The 17,865-nt window shown below is 51.4% G+C and overlaps 1 long non-coding RNA gene and 1 other non-coding gene across 2 annotated transcripts; both read right to left on the bottom strand.

Moving 5' to 3' along the window:
* Window positions 1-7,687: 7,687 nt before the first annotated feature.
* LOC141577234 (uncharacterized) lies at window positions 7,688-12,265 on the bottom strand. The gene is made up of 2 exons (XR_012506142.1): window positions 11,280-12,265; window positions 7,688-10,078 (listed from the first exon to the last, which is right to left on the bottom strand). It is a non-coding gene; the product is annotated as an uncharacterized LOC141577234 (long non-coding RNA).
* Window positions 9,793-9,901, bottom strand: LOC141577280 (U6 spliceosomal RNA). The gene has a single exon (XR_012506177.1). It is a non-coding gene; the product is annotated as a U6 spliceosomal RNA (small nuclear RNA).
* Window positions 12,266-17,865: the final 5,600 nt, after the last annotated feature.

Genomic DNA, 17,865 nt, shown 5'->3' with positions numbered 1-17,865 from the left:
CTAAACTCTTTTCGTTTTTGCTTGTCTGTGAAGCAAAGTTCTTTACCTCCCCTTCTATTCTAAAGGATAGCTTTGCTGGATAGAGTATCCTAGGCTGCTTCTTTTTGTCTGTTTTGTTTTGTTTTGTTTTGTTTTTCATTCAAGAATTTCAATAGATCTTGCCACTCCCTTCTGGCCTGTAGTGTTTGTGTAGAGAAATCCGCTGAGAGCCTTATGGGGGTTCCCTTGAAACTCACTCTGTTTTTCTCTTGCCTAAAGGCGTTTAGGATCATTGCTTTATCCTTGACTCTGGCCATCTTGATTAGCCTATGTCTTGGTGTGGGCCTGTTTGAGTTCTTTCTGTTGGGTACCCTCTGAGCCTCCTGGACTTGGATATCTGATTCCTTCTTTAGATTTGGGAAATTTTCAGTCATGCTTTCTTCGAATATCTTTTCGGTCCCCTTGGTTCTTTCTTCCCCTTCTGGAACCCCTATTGTGCGTAGATGGGCACGCTTTCGAGGGTCCCTTAGGTCCCTAAGATGGTTTTCGTTGTTCTTTATTGGTTTTTCTCTCAGCTGTTCTGATTGGGTTCTTTCTGTTGTCCTGCCTTCTAGGCCACTTATTCGTTCCTCTGCGTGATCTAGCCTGCTTTGGACAGCCTTTAGACCAGTTCTCATTTCAGCCAATGAGTGGACCAGTTCTCCTTGACTCTTCTTTATAGCTTCGATTTCGTTTTTGACGTATAGTATATCTCTCAACACTATCTCTTGGAGTTCCTTCAGGACTTGGATCACTCCTTTTTGGAAATCTTGATCGAGCAGGCCATCCATGTCTATTTCATGGATCGTGCTTTCAGGGAATTTCTCTGGCTCTTTTAATTGGGAGTGGTTCCTCTGCTTCTTCATAATGCTCCTATCTCTCTGGCACTGTGGCTTAAGGAGTATCAGTTATCTATTGGTGTCCTTAAGGAGTTTATGTATTTATCGAAAGCCTAGGCAGGCATAAAACTTTAAAAGAGAGAGGGGGATAGGGGGAGAGAGAGAGAGACAGAGACAGAGACAGAGGGGGAGAGGGAGAGAGGGGGTGGGGGCAGGATGTTAAAAGAATGGAGAAAAAAAGGTTTGAAAACAGTGTACGATCAATAATAGAAGAGCAAGTTGAAGCAGAATAGCAATTGAGCTGAGACGTCTTCTAAAAGCCTTTAAAAACAAATAGAAAAGATCAGAAAATAATATACAGTTGTTTCAAAAGTAAATTTTTAAAAGGTAATCGGAAATAGAACAGATTTTAACAAAAGATAAAACAGAGGATTTTAAAAGACGGGAGAAAGAAAAGGTTTGAAGACAGTGTGTAATCATGAATAGAAGAGTAAGTGGAAGCAGAATAGCGATCGAGTTGAGACGTCTTTTAATAACCTTAATAAAAAGGAGGAAAAAAATCGAGAAACAATATTTGAAACCTGTGAATAACCAGTAACAGGAGATCAAAACCAAGAGAATGAAAAAGGGAAGGGGGTGGATGTTTAAAAATAATAATAATGAAAAGACTTGAAATGAAACATTTAAAAGGGATTAAAACCGTAAACGTATACGACTGTTCAAAAGTAAAGGTTAAAAAGGTAACAGAAGGTAAAACCGATGTAAAAGAGATTAAAAAAGAAAAAGGAAAAGAAAAAAAAAAAGAGGAAAAAAAAAAAAAAAAAAAAGGATGTGTTCTCCTGGAGACGGTGCGCTCTTAACGGTTTCACCGAGAAGTCTTTCTGTCGTCGCCCTGTTTCGTGAACTCAGCTTGCTGTTTCCGCGGGCCCTCTGTCGGCGCCCTCGTCTGTGCTGCCCTCGGTGCCTGTGGGCAAGTAGATCGCGCCCCCTCCTGGCACCGCGGTCGGATGCTGCGTTCCTGCCGGGAAGGAGGGAGGGTGGCTGGCCGCCTGCCCTCTCCCGGCGCCGGTCGCTCCGCTGCTCTGTGCGGCTGTGTGCTCCGCCTCGGGTCGGCGCTCCTCTCCGTAGGTGGGCTCGGGGAAGACGGTGGAACCGCCCCGCCCCTGCTGCATTCCAAAACTCGGCTCCTTCTTAGTCTTGGTGGCGCGAGTTCTCTGAGGTACCGGGGCAGATATATAATATCTGCCTCAGGCTGAAAACGAGTCTCAGTCCTGCCTAGGAGGTTGCAGAGCCCCCGGGTGCGGATTCGAGTCTCGGCCCCGCCCCCGCTCCCGCCCCCGCCCGCGCGCTGCGCGCCGCGCGCCAGGGGCTATGGCGGCTGTGGCTGCGCCCCGCCTCTCTTCTCGCGAGAAGGGCCGGTGATGGCGCCGCGGGTCTGAGGAGATGGAGGCTACGGCGCCCCTCTCCCCAGGGCACACCGGCCGTGTTGCTTTGCCTTTCTTTCCCCGTAATGGACGGGTTGGGGGGGCGGGTTGTTCTGCTCTGTATCCCCTCCTGGCCACGGCGCGTGGTGCCGCCGCCACGGTCCTCTGCCCGGCTCGTGCGGCCTGTCCCGGCCCCCGGCTGCCGGCCTGCGACTCGGGCTGGGTGTCGCGGGGACCCTCTGTGCCCGTTTCACTTGGATAGGTCGGTCAAGGGGCGCTCCGGGCAGCTCTGAGACTCGGAGGCTCCCCCACCGTCCCGTCGGCCTCTCCGTTGGAGACGGGGAGGTCTGGCGAACGAGACCTATTCCTCCTCTGCCGGTCCCTCCCGCACTGTTTTGCTTTTGACTCTTTCTTTTCTCCTTTTCTCCTACCAGATTTTGGGCGTCTTTGTCTTTCGAAGAGGGCGGTGTTCTGTCGGAGTTCCGCAGGTGGTCTGATTGGCCGAGTGGGTCCGTCGATGTGAGTTTTGGTGTATTTGTGGGAGAGGGTGAGCTACGAGCGTCCTTCTACTCCGCCGTCTTGCTTCTTCTCGGGTTATTTTTGAAGAGTAGGTGCTGGGGATTGAACCCTGGACCTTTATTTTTTGCATGCTAAGCATGGGCTGTACTGCCTGATCTCTAGACCCTCCCCACCGCAACCCCCCCCTTTCCCACCGCCTCCATAGTACTCGATGAATCTCCTACCTAGATATCTATGCTTCCTTGGAATAGGGCCGTCGTTTTCTTCATCGGATTGATGCACGTCTGTGGATTCGTCTCGTTTCTCTCCACTGCGGTGGGTGGCATCGGGGCGTGGGGTGGGGTGGGGTGGAGTGGCGTGGGCTGGGAACAGTTCTTCACGTGTAGAGGTGGAGCGGAGCGATGAGGATGGTGACTGTTTCCCCGAGTGCTCGCGCCGGGTGATGGAGGCCTGTGGTCTGACTTGGAAGAGGACTCGGGTGACCAGAACAGAGCCCGTGTGGGGTCGTTGTGGAGGGAGGAACTCCACCCCCCCCCCAGCCCCAGCCAAGGCACTCGTACCTCATCGAGGGACGGTCGGCCGAAAACAAACGAAAGCTGTCAGAGGTTTGGGGGTGGGGGTGAAGGGGTGGGTGTGTGTGTGTGTGTGTGTGTGTGTGTGTGTGTGTGTCTGTGTCTGTGTGGTGTGTGTGGTGTGTGTGTGTGGTGTGTGTGTGGTGTGTGTGTGTCCCCGTTCCCCGTACCACGGTCTCTGGTCGAGGCCCCCCCGAGCGGAGAAACGCACGCCAGGCCGTCCGTGCTCCTGGTTGTCCGGCTGCGTGTCCCTGCCACCCAGAGATCCCGAACCGTCCCGCTCGCTCCCCTGCCATGTGCCATGTGCCACCTGCCTGTCGGCCGGGCGCTATTTTAGACCCTGCGAAGAAGTCGACCGGACGGCCGGGCCGGGCCGGGCCGGGCCGGGCCGAGCCGAGCCGAGCCGAGCCGATCTGAGCCGAGCCCGTCCAGGCTGGGGTGGGTGGTGCTGGGTTCAGAGGAGTGGGGTACAAGCGGGAGGCGGGCGTCGATGGAGGGGAGGGGGAGGGGGAGGGGGAAGGGAGAGGAAAGGGGAGGGGAGGGGGAGCAGGGATGACGATGGTCTGGGGCTTGGCGTGTGGGGTGGGGGTGGGAGGGATGGTAGCCATCCTATGACTTTCTCTCCCTACCCCGCCTTTTGCAAGTCTGTTAGAGTGACAAGGTGGTGCTGGTTTCTGGCTGGTGCACACCATAGTGATTCTGTTCTTCTTTTTCCTGGTCTTTTTCAGGAACCCTCGTCCCGAGGGACTGAATCTAGTGCCCTGTGCTGCGCGGTACGACCTAGGGGTCGAATCTGCCAGGAGAGGACTTACAAGGATTTGGAGGATCCTGGAAAACTGCTACCATCCAGAATCCTACATGGATGTTCAAGATCTTGTGGATGGACGGACGGACGGAAGACGGATCGAATGGAGGCCCCGCCCCATCCCCTGGACCCCTTGGCCCAGGAGGATCGTGATGGGTCTGGAAAGGACTCTTCCGACGAGGGTCTCGGGATGGACTTTCTCGGTCTGCGGAAGGTGTTTCTGCACAAAGAGGAAGAGAGGGGCGTTCTCGGCCAGAGAGCCCGAACCGCCTCCTTTCAGGGATCCGCTCCAGTCAGGGTTGGGGTCGGGGTCAGAACGCAGCCACCGACAGCTCCCCTCCCTCGTCTTGGCTCTCCAACTTGGGAAACCCTCCTCCCTGCCCCCTCACCCATCTTCTCGTCAGCCGGCCTCCAGCTTCCCCGTGCCAACCACCTCTCTCATGCTGCCGGACTTTCCTCCTCCTTGGGCTGCCAGGAAGCTCTCCCGCTCCTCCACGTGCTTTGGCTTGGAATCCCTGACAAACACAAGCGGTGCTGGTGGGCGGGGCCGTGGGCGGTGGCAGAAGGACTCCCTTCATCTTATGGGAGCGATTTTTATCTCCATAGAGGTGGCGATTGAGAAAACACATAAAATCACTCAGAAGAATACCCATGTGTAGTATCCCTGACCTAGATCCGTGTCTGTCTGTCTGTCTGTCTGTCTGTCTGTCTGTCTCTCTCTCTCTCTCTCTCTCTCTCTCTCTCTCTGCCTCTCTCTCCATTTCGCTATTCTCTGTGTGTGTGTGTGCGCGCGCGCGCATGCGTGTCTGTCTGTCTCCCTTGTCTCTCTTTCCTCTCCTCTCCCCTCCTCTCCTCTTCCCTGTTCTCCCCCCTTCCCCCTCACCCCTCCACTCCTCTCTTCTCCCCTCCACTCCTCTCCTCTCCCTCTTCTCCTCTCCCCTCGCCTCTTCTCATTTCCCCTCCCCTCCCCTCTTTTCCCTCCTCTCCTTTCCTGTCCTCTCCCCTTTTATCCCTCCTCTCCTCTGCTCTTTCTCTCTCTCTCTCTCTCTCTCTCTCTCTCTCCCCCTCCCTCTCTCCCTCTCCCCCCCCTTCACTTCCCTCCCTCCTCCCTACCCCCCCAACCCCTACCTTCACAGGGCCTCATAGATTGCAATCGGTTTCCATGAAATGTGATGAAGAGGGAATGAATTTTAGAATGATATCCCCATGCCATCGAATCCTTCTTCCCCAGGGATAGCGACTTATTTGTGGTCGTGTTTGTTTTTGTTTTTCTTGTTGTTGTTTTGGGGCGCATCGAGGGCGCAGGAGGCGTTGGGAGTGAGGGTGATGTTTCTCTTTCTGTCTGTCTCCTCCTTAGGACGGATTTTAAGAGGAGGGAGGACTCACAGAAATCTACCATCTTGTCTCGTACTGCAGCTGTGTTTGAGCTTCCTATACGATCTGGGCGGAACACTCCCCACCCTCACCTCAAGCCGCCATTGCCGCCCCCTCAGCCCCCTGCACCCCCGTCCAGTCCCACACTTGGGGCGGTGGTTGGGCATGGGGGGATGTTGGCGGGGTGGTGGTTGGTGGGGGGTGGGGTGGTGGAGGAAACCAGAAAACAGACCACTGTGGCACGTGGGTGACTGGGGCTTCAGGGTGAAGGAGGATGAATAAAATGGCCGGAATTAGGCTAACGGATTATTGCTTCTTTTTTTGGCGGGGGGGGGGGAGGATCATTAGGTCATTCATTCATTCATTCATTCACTCATTCATTTGCTGGGGGGGGGGTGTCATTCGGTTTCTTATGCTCGCCCTGAAAACGGTCAACTGTCCTGACTGACTGGTTGCTGCTCACGGTTCCAGGCCTGTTGTTGAAACTGGAAGCTATCGATCTTACTGTTTCTACTGTATTTCACTCATTGAAAGTCATCATCATGCTGGGTCTCTGAGTCTTTCTCCGAGGAGAAGGTCGGTCACGGGACTAATGACCTGACAAAATAGCCTGAGTGACCAAGAAGGCCACACCTTGAGTGCTTATGAGATAACGAGATCTAACCACCAGCCTCTATAGAATGGGTCACCTGGAGGCATCGTGACACCATTCTGAGTCTTCTGATGAGAAAACGATTCTGTGGATGGTGATCGATGCCCGATTGTTTGAGCTATGGCTCTAGAACCACCCCACCCACTCCATCCCCAAGGTGGGTACACAGTTTTGAAGACGCTAGCCTGCTGTGAATCCCCTTTGCCCGGCAGAGCGATAAAATGGCCTCTTTGCTTCTAAGCTCCGAGACCTTGTCTCTGGATTCTTGGGCTCGTCGGGGACGGGGGCCGATCTTTTGGCAACAAGCGTGCTTCAGAAACAGCGGATGCCCGAGAAGGACACTCTGCCTCTCCCTCTTCTTCCGGGCCTGAAATGGGGAGGAAAAAAACATCGCTTCCCCTGGAAGCTGGAGTCCGGAACCCGCCATCCGGAGGGACTTCTGGCTTGGCCTTCTCCTGGGGTGGGGGGGGGAGGGCACGCCACTGCACGTGTTCTTTGTCAACTCCCTGTTTCTCTCTTCTCGAGTTATCTCTTTGGGACGGCTCCCACACTGGGTGAAAACAGACAGACAGGCTGGTATGTCTCCCTACCCCACCCTTCGCCCCCAAATGACTGATCTCCTGTCCCATCAGAATCACCACTTGTTTTCCAACGTGGCTTTCTTGGATCCTGGAGGACTTGTAAAGGAAAAGCCCAGCTGGGCTAACAAGCTAAAGTCACAAATCTAAGTGTGATAAGTGTCCGTTTACTGATCTAAGTTCTGCTGGGCTAACTCGTAAATCTGAAGTTTAGTGTCAGTTTACTGGGCTAACAAGCTAACTCGTAAATCCAAGCTCAACAAGTGTCAGTAACGTGATCTGTTCCAAATTGATAAGCTCCAGTGTACTGATCCTTTGCTTTTTGTTGTTTGAGCCTTATTGGCGAATAGACCCATATTTGTAATTAACCCTATGAAACCTCATGTGCACGTCTTGGAGGTGCTCAGAGCTTCGGAGCAGAAGCCCCTCTGAGCCCGCCGGCGTAATAAATCTGAGTACTCCAACCCTCCGAGAGGTGCTTGTTTCTTGGCTGGCCTGTCATTTCCGTAACAGACTGATATCAACTTAGAGCCAAGATGGGCGCAGAACTGAAGGAGCTTCTCGGCTGGCCTAAGAAGCCTGTCGTCGTGATGTGGGAGGCATTCTTTACGAGGGACCTATCTGATTAAGTGCTTGACCGCCTTTTGGACTTTGAACCAACTTGGAGATAGGAACTAGGATGAGAGGGCACCCGAAATAGCTCAGCAAACTCTTCTCCATCCTTAGAAGACAGACAGACAGACAGACAGACAGACAGACAGACAGACAGACAGACAGAGTGTGTGTGTGTGTGTGTGTGTGTGTGTGCGCGCGCGCGTGTTTGTGCGCGTGCGGGGGTGTGGGAGAGGGAGGAGATGACGTCAGCGTACTGGACACTGTTTCAGTGACATGGGGAGTGCTGTCAACTAGGAAGGAACGTCATGTATTCTTCAGCCTTGTGTCTGTACAGGTGGGTACACTCAGGGTTCCAGAAAGGATGGGATATTCCTGGCAGTCGTCTACTGCCCTGGCATCGAGGGCTGGCTGGCTGGCTGGCTGGCTGTCATCCAAAGTGGAGGCTCTCGTGAAAGGGACGGAACCGAGTCCCGAGGAGATGCCTCCTTCACTGACTTTCATGCAAACACAGTGGACCACAGCCTCCGGAAAGAGGGTGGGTGGCACACGTGGCCCCAGTCTGTTCTGTCCATTCGGCAAATGGCCTGGGTTAGGGGAAACCCAGCATGGCGACCATCCGACAGGCCGACCCACCGACCCACGGACGTTCTCGGTTTCTCCCAGCTTCCTGGATGACCTCCCCCACCCACCCCCACCCCACCCGCATTCCTTCACCCACCGTGGTGTCTGGTGTCAGGGCACTTGGAAGATGACTCCCATTGTTCAATAGACAGGGGCAGGAAGATTCCTATAGGACCGCAAAAACAGTCAACTGGCCATACATACATACATACATACATACAAACTTTTTGTCCCCAGAGGCCTCAGACCTCCTCTCTCTGGACACGCTGAACCCCAGTAACTGGCCCCCATTCAACTGCCACATAGTAGGGGTCATCCAGACGTTCTTGGGATGGTAGGTATGACTTCCAAAGGGGTTGAAGCCTTCCTTCCCCCGCTGCAAGCCTGATGCCATCAGCATGGCCAGGACACTGCTACAAACAAACAAACAAACAAACAAACAAATAAACAAACAAACAAACAAACACACACACACACACCACCACCACCACCACCACCACCAACAACAACAACAACAACAACGACAACAAAAGACAAACACATGCGTATGTGACTTGGGGACATACTTTCCGCAGCCTCCAGGGACGAAGGCACTCGCTTCGCTGGGTAAATCCTACGAGGCTTCACTAAAGCGCTTGCCAACTTACTTCTCAGAAAGATCGATCTCTGCCCCCATCACCCGCCATCATCAGGCAAGGTCGTCAGAATCCATGGGAGATATAGACTAGAAGAAGAAGTAGAGGAAGGAGGAGGAGGAGGTGGAGGAGGAGAATCAGTGACATGAGGTGTGTACGACTTCTTGTCTCCAAGAGGATTGAGTTTTAAATTTTTTTCTTTTCAGATACAAGGGAAAATAAACTTCTGTTTTTTCCCCTTCCTTCCCTTTTAGAGGCGGACACCCACATGGTAACTATCATACCTCTGTCAGCAGAATGGAATCCTTTCTCTTTTTCTCCCTCCCTGACCCTTCTGGGATTCAGAAATCCTCCGTGAGGATTTTTCTATTCTTGGCAGCAGAGTTATTAGCATCATTGACTTGCAGGCAAAAACTTAGGTTTCCATTAAACTGGGATAGACATGCATGGATAAGAGATACTAGTGCTACTCGTTTTCCTTAGGGTTCCCCTGTGTCTGTGGGGGGTGTGTGTGTGTGTGTGTGTGTGTGTGTGTGTGTGTGTGTGTGTGTGTGTGTGTGTGTCTGTGTGTCTGTGTGTCTGTGTGTCTGTGTCTGTGTCTGTCTGCCTGCCTGCCTGCCTGCCTGCCTGCCTGCCTGCCTGCCTGTTTATTGTAGGAACTCTCTGTCAATGGAAGTATAGTTGACTTACAATGTTGTGTTCATTTATGACGTACGGCATAGTGATTCACTTATTCACACACACACACACACACACACACACACACACACACACACACACACACGTATACTTTTTCAGGATAGGTTATTACAAGCTATTGAACATAGTTCCCTGTGCTAGACAGTAGGACCTACTTGTGTACCTAGTTTGTATAGGGTGGTTTATATCTGCTAATCCCAAACTCCTGATTTATCCCTCTGCCCTCCCCCGTTCCTCCACCCTACCCTGTCCCCTGTGTTAACCATCGGTTTCTTTTCCATGTCTGCGAGTCCAGTCTGTTTCTGGTTTGTAAATAGGTTCCTTGGAGTCTTTTTAAAATGGAGTTATTTATGTATGGATGGGTGTCTTGACTTACTTTCAGATCCCACCTAGAAGTGATGGCATAGGATATCTGTCTTCCTCTGGGTGACTGACATCACTAAAGCTACGGAACGCTTCACGTATGTGCGTGTGTCGTCCACGTTCAGGGGCCGTGCTGATCTTCACTGGATGGTTCCCGTGTTAGTCGATGTGCTGTGGCAGCAAGCGCTTGCCTTAGGGTTTTTGTCTCAACCTGAAAGCCGGCCCGGAGACTGAAGGTCTTCTAGTTGCCTCCACTATCTGCCTAGGACCATCTCCACGAACGTTTCCCATTTTCTCTCACCCTTTTGTCTTGGCATCATTGAGTACTAAAATGCTCCGTCTCCTGAAGCCCTGCAGACTGAAGCTGGACAACGGGAGGTAAACGTCAGAGAAATGGCCACAACAGCTCCTGTGGAAACCATCCTAGGGCCTGTTTTTGGAGGAGCCGCTCAGAGAGTTGAGCCGAACACCCCAGGACATCATCAGAGGCATTTCAAACTGCTCGAGCCGTTTCGATGACCCCGATGTGTGGAAATCTCCTACCAGACTGACCCCCTACTCCCGGCCCTGAATCTGGTTTCTCATCTGCTCCAATGATTAACCTTTTTGCTGTACTTTGGTTTTCCACACAAGTGCCTCTTAGGCGATACCTGACTGCTTGCTCCCTAGGCCTAGCTTCAGAAGCCCATCGACACCACCGCCTCCTGAGACGAGATACTACAACTGTTTCCTTGAACAGACCTGTTCTCAGAACTAAGAAACTGGGTCCATGAAACGCAGGCCCTCTAGGAAACTATTCCCTCCCTCCTGCCCCCACACCACGCGCACGCACGCACGCACGCATGGACGCACATGCACAGTCAACAGCCCAGCTTTTAATGTGTAAAACTTCCAGGGAAGTTACAGAATAGGGAAATGTTGGGGTCCAGAGTAGGCTGCCCCAAAATGTGCCCGATGGACTATGCTGAATGAAAGGGACTTCACAACTGGCCAAGGGGGAGGGTATAGGTCAGTGGTAGAGTGTGTGCTTAGCAAGCAAGCACAAGGTCCTGGGTTTAATCCCCAGTACCTCCGGTCAAAAATAAATACATAAAATCGAATTCCTCTCCCCGCCCCCCCCCCAAAGTATACACTGCTGTATGTCAACTCTGTCTCAATAAAACTGGAAGAAAAAAAGGAAAAAAAAAAAAAGATTTAACAAAAGAAAGAAAGAAACAAACAAAGAACTGCCCGAGGCAAGAGGAACACTCTGGCCCTCCTTTCTGCCTCCCTGGAAGCAGGGGAAAAAGAATTTTGTTTTTTTAAAGTCTCCCATCCCAGAGGAATCTATCAAGTCAGAGGTCTGCTTCCATGCCCTTCCATGATTCTCAAACGGTGTAGTGGGGTTTACCCAGATTAGGAAAAGGAGGGGACTCCTTTGGCCTGAGACCAGGCGAGATTCTCCCCCTCCCTCCCGCCTCCCTCCGTGCAGTTGGGACGGGGTGGCCTAAGGGTGGGGAAATTGAAACCAAAGAACAAAAGCCGTTCAACAGAGAGGAGCCGGAGGCCAAGTCAAAGGCTCTGACCTGAGCACAGAGCTTTCTGCATTTGAATGAAGCGATTGAACGAGGCCCTGCCGAATGGATCCTCCTGACGTCCCCGCCCCCGCTTCCAGGAGACAGTCAGTCGATTTGGGACCGATCGGTGGAGAAGGCCTGGGAGGCGGCGGCGGCGGCGGTGGCGGCGGCGGCGGCGGAAGCAGCGGCGGGGGCGGGGGGGGGTGGAGCGCGGGCGGGGGCGGGACCAACGGTCGCTCCAACTCTGCCTGCCTGCCTGTCTGCCTGCCTGCCTGCCTGCCTGCCTGCCTGCCTGCCTGCCTGCCTGCCTGCCTGCGGGGCTGAGGCCTGAGGGCCACGCTGGTTCCTGCCACTCAGGGAAACTTCTGCAGGTGTTGCCGAAAGATCGCCCTCCCCCACCCCGTCCCTGACGAGCCAAATAACCCAGAGACAGGGTCTTAGAGTTTAGAAGAAAAGAGGCAGCTTGATTGCTTTGCTGGGCAAAGGGGACTCACAGCAGGCTAGTGCCCTCCAAACTGTGAACCCGTCTTGGGGTTGGGGTTTCATGCTTCTGTGGACGAACAGGTTGGAGCATGAAAGGGAATCACAACAGGCGGGAGCACAAAAGGTGCTCATGATCAACAAGGGTCTCTGATGAAACTTCCTCCTAAATCTGGATGAGTGTCTGATAACATGGGACCTCCTGGTGGTCTAGTAGGTCATCAGCCCGTGACCTTCTTTATCTGGTCAGACTCACCCGGCGGCACCAGCGCCACGGAGGAACTCGGGGTGGGGGGTGGGGGGTGGGAGGGGGCTGGTCGTTCTCCTGAGCTTATCCTCCCGTGACTCCCTTCCTGGGGAAAGACTCAGACGCCAAACATGATTGTCAAGTTGAACGATCAGAGGAAGGTCAAATCAAACAGTTAGAATCGACAACTTTAGCTGTTTTTAACAGTGGGCCTGGAGCTGGGAGCGGTGTCTGGTCAGTCGAGTTTGCTGATGGTTCTAAAAGCAAGCAGTAAGCATAAAGCCAAAAATTGGCTTAGCCTAAGTGCGGCCACTTCATGATTCCTCCTTCACTGGGGGCTGAGGCGTGGGGGAGGGCGGGGGTGGGGGACAGGACTGAGGTGGCGGCGAACTTCTCCGTGAATGCTCGGAGCCGAACTGCTCTCTGGGCCTAGGTCTGAAAAAGGCCTGAGTCTCAGCTATGTCAGATTCTCTCTCTTTCTGGGCACATGGACTGACTCGCCCCGCATCCTCCCATCCTGTCAGACCCTTTGGACACACACCTCCACCTGAAGAGTTCTTTGGCCTCGTCCAGAAAAAACAAACACACGCACGAACAAAACCAAACGAGCACACAGAAACCCTGCTGATCTCCTTGGACCCCATTCACTTCGGAGAGTCCCTCTCGTAGAAATCCCCTCTGCTCGATGATTTCACCACAGCCGCCTCCCTTTCTCCGGCACAGTGACCCCCCACCCCCACCCCTGCGTGGGCCCTGTCCCTCTACCTATCAAAAACCAAACCCCAGGAGAAAAGAAAATCAGAATGCTGTTTTGAGCCACTGGATCTGTGAAAGGAACCAAACAGAAAGCTGAAATAACCAAACCAGCCGAACACCAAAAGCGAACAGACAGATACCCCAGAAAGAAGGGCACGCCGACCCTTGCCCCTTTCCTTCCTGGAATCAGGACATAACATAGATCTACACCCCACCCCCCACCCCACCCTCCCCAGATGTCTTCTTTATGCCGGAACGAGAGTGACGTTCTTATTGTCAACGGTGCTGTTATGGAAATGACAGGCCGGCCAAGAAACAAGCACCACTCGGAGGGTTGGAGTACTCAGATTTATTACGCCGGCGGGCTCAGAGGGGCTTCTGCTCCTAAGCCTTGAGCACCTCCAAGACGTGCACGTGAGGTTTTATAGGGTTAAGTACCAGCTTGGGGTATTCGGCCAATAGGCACGCAATAGCTTTAGCAACATCATTATCACGAAAGTAGAGGCAGTGAGGCAGCAAACCAACATTTCAAGGCCAGATATGTCTCTTTGAAAATCCAGCTGGCTAGCAAAATATGAACAGGGAATCAGCAAACCGGCACTTATTAATTTAGATTTACGAGTTAGCCCAGCAGAACTCAGATCAGTAATCCGACACTTGTTACACTTAGATTTGCGACTTAGCTTGTTATCCCAGCTGGGCTTTTCCTTCACAGTGTAAAGCGGAGAAGGAGAGAATTCTGTACAAACAGACCTCGATGAAAAGAATCCTCACCCTCTTTTAGGCCCCCACCTCAACACACGTGCGCGCACACGCGCGCACACACACACACACACACACACACATGCATGCACGCACGCGCGCGTATAGTTACTCCTGTTCTCTCTCTTTCTCTCTCCCTCTTCCTTTCTTACTGATTTTTTAAAAATGTTTACTGATAACACAGAAAATAATTGCTTAAATGTTGTCCAGGAATGATATTCATTTTTGAAAACATGATATATATTGTAAAGGATTTGGGCTCCCTTAGAAAAATCCCAGTCCAGGCACGATTGTATAGCACCTCCTTTCACTTTCAAGTGTCTCATTTCAGACAATAAAGTAGCCAGTCATCTTCCTTGTGCATGACCTTTGTAACTGGCACAAGTCAAACGGCACAAAATTCAGACCCAATCTCCTGATCCATATGATTCTCATATTCTTTTTTTTTTTTTTTTTTTTTAGCGAGTCCAGAAGCTATGGGTCTGTGCCAACCACCCGTGGCTGTTCACTATCCAGCATTTCTTCCATTATCTTTATGTTGTCCTGTTTCTTGGAAGTATTAGTGCAGCTACTTTTCCCGATGGTCTGTCTCTGTCTCTGTCTCTCACTCTTTTCTCCTTCTTTTTTTTGGGGGGGGGAGGAGGGGGATGGGTTTGATTAGGTTATTTATTTATTTTAATGGTGGTTCTGGGGATTGAACCCAGGGCATCATGCATGCTAAGCAGGCACCCTAACAATGATCTATATCCTTCTCTACACCGCCCCCCCGACCCTCCAGCACCCCCCCCCGTCCCCGGCCAGGGCCTGTCTTTGCTCAACCCAATAGAAAAGCATTTATGTTTTGCCAGTTTCCTGGGTCCTTCTTTGTTTCATAAAACTGAGAAGAAATACACGTGGAAGTTCTCTCCTATGAATTGAACAGACTGAAGATCCTTTAAATAACCAAATGAGGTGGAAGTGCAGAGAGTACCATACGGGAACACACCGAGGCACATCGTCATCAAATTGACCAAAATTAAGGATAAGGAGAAAATATTAAAATGAACGAGAGAAAAGCAACAAATAACATACAAGGGAACTCCCGTAAGGTTATCAGCTGATTTTTCAGCAGAAACTCTACAGGCCAGAAGTGGGTGGCACAACATACTTAAAGTGATGAAAGGGAAAAACTGACAGGTAAGAATACTCTATTCAGCAAGGCTCTCGTTCAGATTTGAGGGAGAAATCAAAAGCTTCACAGATAAACAAAAGCTACAAGATTTCAGCACCATCAAGCCGGCTTTACAAGGAATGATAAAGGATGGTCTCAAGTCATCAAATCCTAAGAAAAGAGAACAAAAAGATGACAGAGAAAGGGAGGGGGGGAGAGAGGGAGAGAGAGAGGGGGAGAGAGGGGGGGGAGGGAGAGAGAGAGAGAGAGAGAGAGAGAGAGAGAGAAAGAGAGAGAGAGAGAGAGGGAGGGAGGGAGGGAGGGAGAGGAGACCTTCGAAAGATTGCTTTGCCTGTTTAGGGTCTTCCGTTGTTCCTTAAAAATTTTGAAATTGTTTGTTCTAGTTCTGTGAGGAATGTCGTGAGTATTTTGACAGGGGTTGCATGGAACCTGCGGTTTGCTTTGGATAGTGTGGCCATGTTGATAGTATTGATTCTTCCAATGCAAGAGCACAAGGCATCTTTCCATTTCTTTGTGTCATTTCAGATTCTGGAGTATAGATAACCTCCTCGATTAAGTTTATTTCTAGGCATTTTACTGTTTTTGACTCAATGGAAGTGTTTATCCCAGTTATAAAATTCTGGTTTTTAAAGTGGAGGGGGGAAAAAAAAAAAGGAAAGGAAGGGCCACAAATGGCAAAATATCCTTCTTTCTCATGGGTGAATTGTATTCCATTACGTGTGTGTATGTGTGTGTGTGTGTGTGTGTGTGTGTGTGTGTGTGTGTGTGTGTGTGTGTCCCCTCTTCTTTATCTATTCAAATATTGATGTGCACTTAGGATGCTTCCGTATCTTGGCAATCATAAATGATGTTGCTGCTAATAGCAGGGTGTGTGTATCTTTTTGAATTCATTCTTCTTTTGTGGTTGGCTTTATTCCTTTGATAAGTATGTAAGTTTAAAAAGCTAAAGCTCTAAACCTTCCTGGAAACAATGAACAGTACATATATGTAAATTAAAAATATATGTGCAGTAAAAACATTTTAAAAAAATAAATAAATAAAAAAGAACGAAAGACAAGGAAATTAGCTATCAAGCCGTGAAAGACATGGAAGAAACTTAAAAGACATCTTACTAAATCAAAGAAACCGGTCTGAAAATTGTTACCAACTGTACAATTCCAACCAAATGACATCCTGGAAAAGGCAAAGCTCTAGAAACAATCAAAAGATCATGGTATCCAGGGGTTTGGGGAGAGGGAGGGAAGGAGGAATGAACAGATGCAGCGTGAGGGATTTTTAAGGCGATGAAATTATTCTGTAGGATACCATAGTGGTGGCTGCATGTCATTGTACATTTGTCAAAACCCATAGAACGTACAACCTCAAGAGTGAACCGTCCTGTAAACTATGGACTTTGATGGATAATAACGTGTCCATGTCGGATCATCAGTTTTACCAAATAGGCCACACTGATGAGAGATGTTGAGGGGAGTGGAGGATATATGTGTGGGTGGGGAGGGCTATGTGAGAACTCTCTGTATTTTCTGCTCAATTCTGCTGTGAGCCTGAAACTGCTCTAGGAAATAAAGTCTATTAATCAAAAACAAAAACAAAAACAGAAACAGAAACAAAAACAAAACACCCAAATGAGGTGAACCAGGATTCAGTCATCCAAAATGGAGCTGGACGGCCAGTGGGAGGAACTTTGTTGCAGACATAGTCCTGTTTCAGGGAGGGGGACGTTGTCCCCTCCCTCTACACATCTTGAGTTCTCTGGGCTGGACTGATCCAAAAATGGACCCCAGACGGATCGTTGAGCAGGAGCGACAGGGAACCTACTGTCTTTCATTCAAGCACTCATGTGTCCCCGAAGCAGGCAGCTTTTCTCCGTTTTAGGACAAGAAATCAGCCCTTTGTGCGAAATGGGCCGGGCTGAGAGCCTTTGGTTTTGGGTGACCCGTCCGTGAAGAATCGAGACGGAGTTTGGGTTTTGGGGAGGGGGGGAAGCCCCTGAAAGAAGTCACGAGGTTGGTTGGTTTCTCTAGGCTTCCGGGGCCTGAAGGCTCTCAGTGGGTGATCAGGGTGTTTTCCTAAGTCCAGATGCAGGGAGGGCACCCTCCACGGAAGTGATCGATTTCCCGCTTTCAGGGAGACAGAAAGAAGAGTCTGAGGGTCCCTCTTGCGTCTGCTGGCCCCTCGGCTTCTTCGGTCACTCTCATTTCTAACCCATCCGTGTGCCACGGAGGCACATACATGTTTGGGGTGGCCTCTCCTGGGTCCCGACACCGGCATCAATGGGGGGAGGGGGGGCATGAGTGGTCAGAACTGTATCAAGCTCAAGGGCACCACCAACCGGTTTCAAAAACAAATCTGCCAGCAGCTGCTAGCCGCAGCCTGGTCGTTTCAAAGTTCCCGCCTTGCTCTTGTGGTGTGTTTTCTTTCGTTTCCCCTTCTCCACTTGCCCCGTGGGGTAGTCTGATGACACACACTTCCAGTGCTTCTTTCTTGCATCTGTGTCTCCTGGGCTGCAGTCCTAAGAGCCCCCCCCATCGCCCCCGTCCCCCCAATCAACTCGTTTCTTTACCCTCCACCAGGTCTCCTGGCTTGGAAATCTCGGCTCACAGCATGTGTCTCGTGTCCTCTCTGAATTCACGGGCCCAGCCATCCACCCTAAGGAGACGGAGGGAGGGAAGGAAGGTTTTGACCTGGCGACCTTCCTTGCCGGCATCCTCCGGATTTGGGACCCTTCAGTGCGCCACCTGCCACCCGCCATACCACTCTCACCCTGAGGCCTAGCCCTCGGGGCTCCGTCCACGCGGAAACCTGAACGCGGACGGACCTGGACGGTGGGCGGGGTGGGGGTGGGGGTGTGGAGGGGCTTGCTTCATCACTGCCGGAACCGTGGAGGCGACCGGGACAGACGCGTCCTTCAAGAGGTGAAGGGACACGTCGCCCGGGCTAGGTCCGTGCCACAGCATGTGATTTGGCTCTAAAAAGGAAACCAGGGACCCGTGGAGCCGAGAGACCTGTGGGAGACAGGCGGGGCCGATTCTGCGTGCCCCTGACTCCCTGAAAGAAGCCAATCTGAAAAGGTGGCATCCTGTAGGGTACCGGCTCTAGATGACATTCATTCTCAAAAGGGCAAAAGCCCCAGAGAGGGTGAAAAGATGAGTGGGGTCGGGGGTGGTGGTGGTGAAGGT

This window comes from Camelus bactrianus, chromosome 3 (genome assembly GCF_048773025.1).
Source record: "Camelus bactrianus isolate YW-2024 breed Bactrian camel chromosome 3, ASM4877302v1, whole genome shotgun sequence".
NCBI classification, from domain to species: domain Eukaryota; kingdom Metazoa; phylum Chordata; class Mammalia; order Artiodactyla; family Camelidae; genus Camelus; species Camelus bactrianus.
The sequence above is the reverse complement of the archived record's forward strand: the minus strand, read 5'-3'. Positions and strand labels throughout refer to the sequence as shown.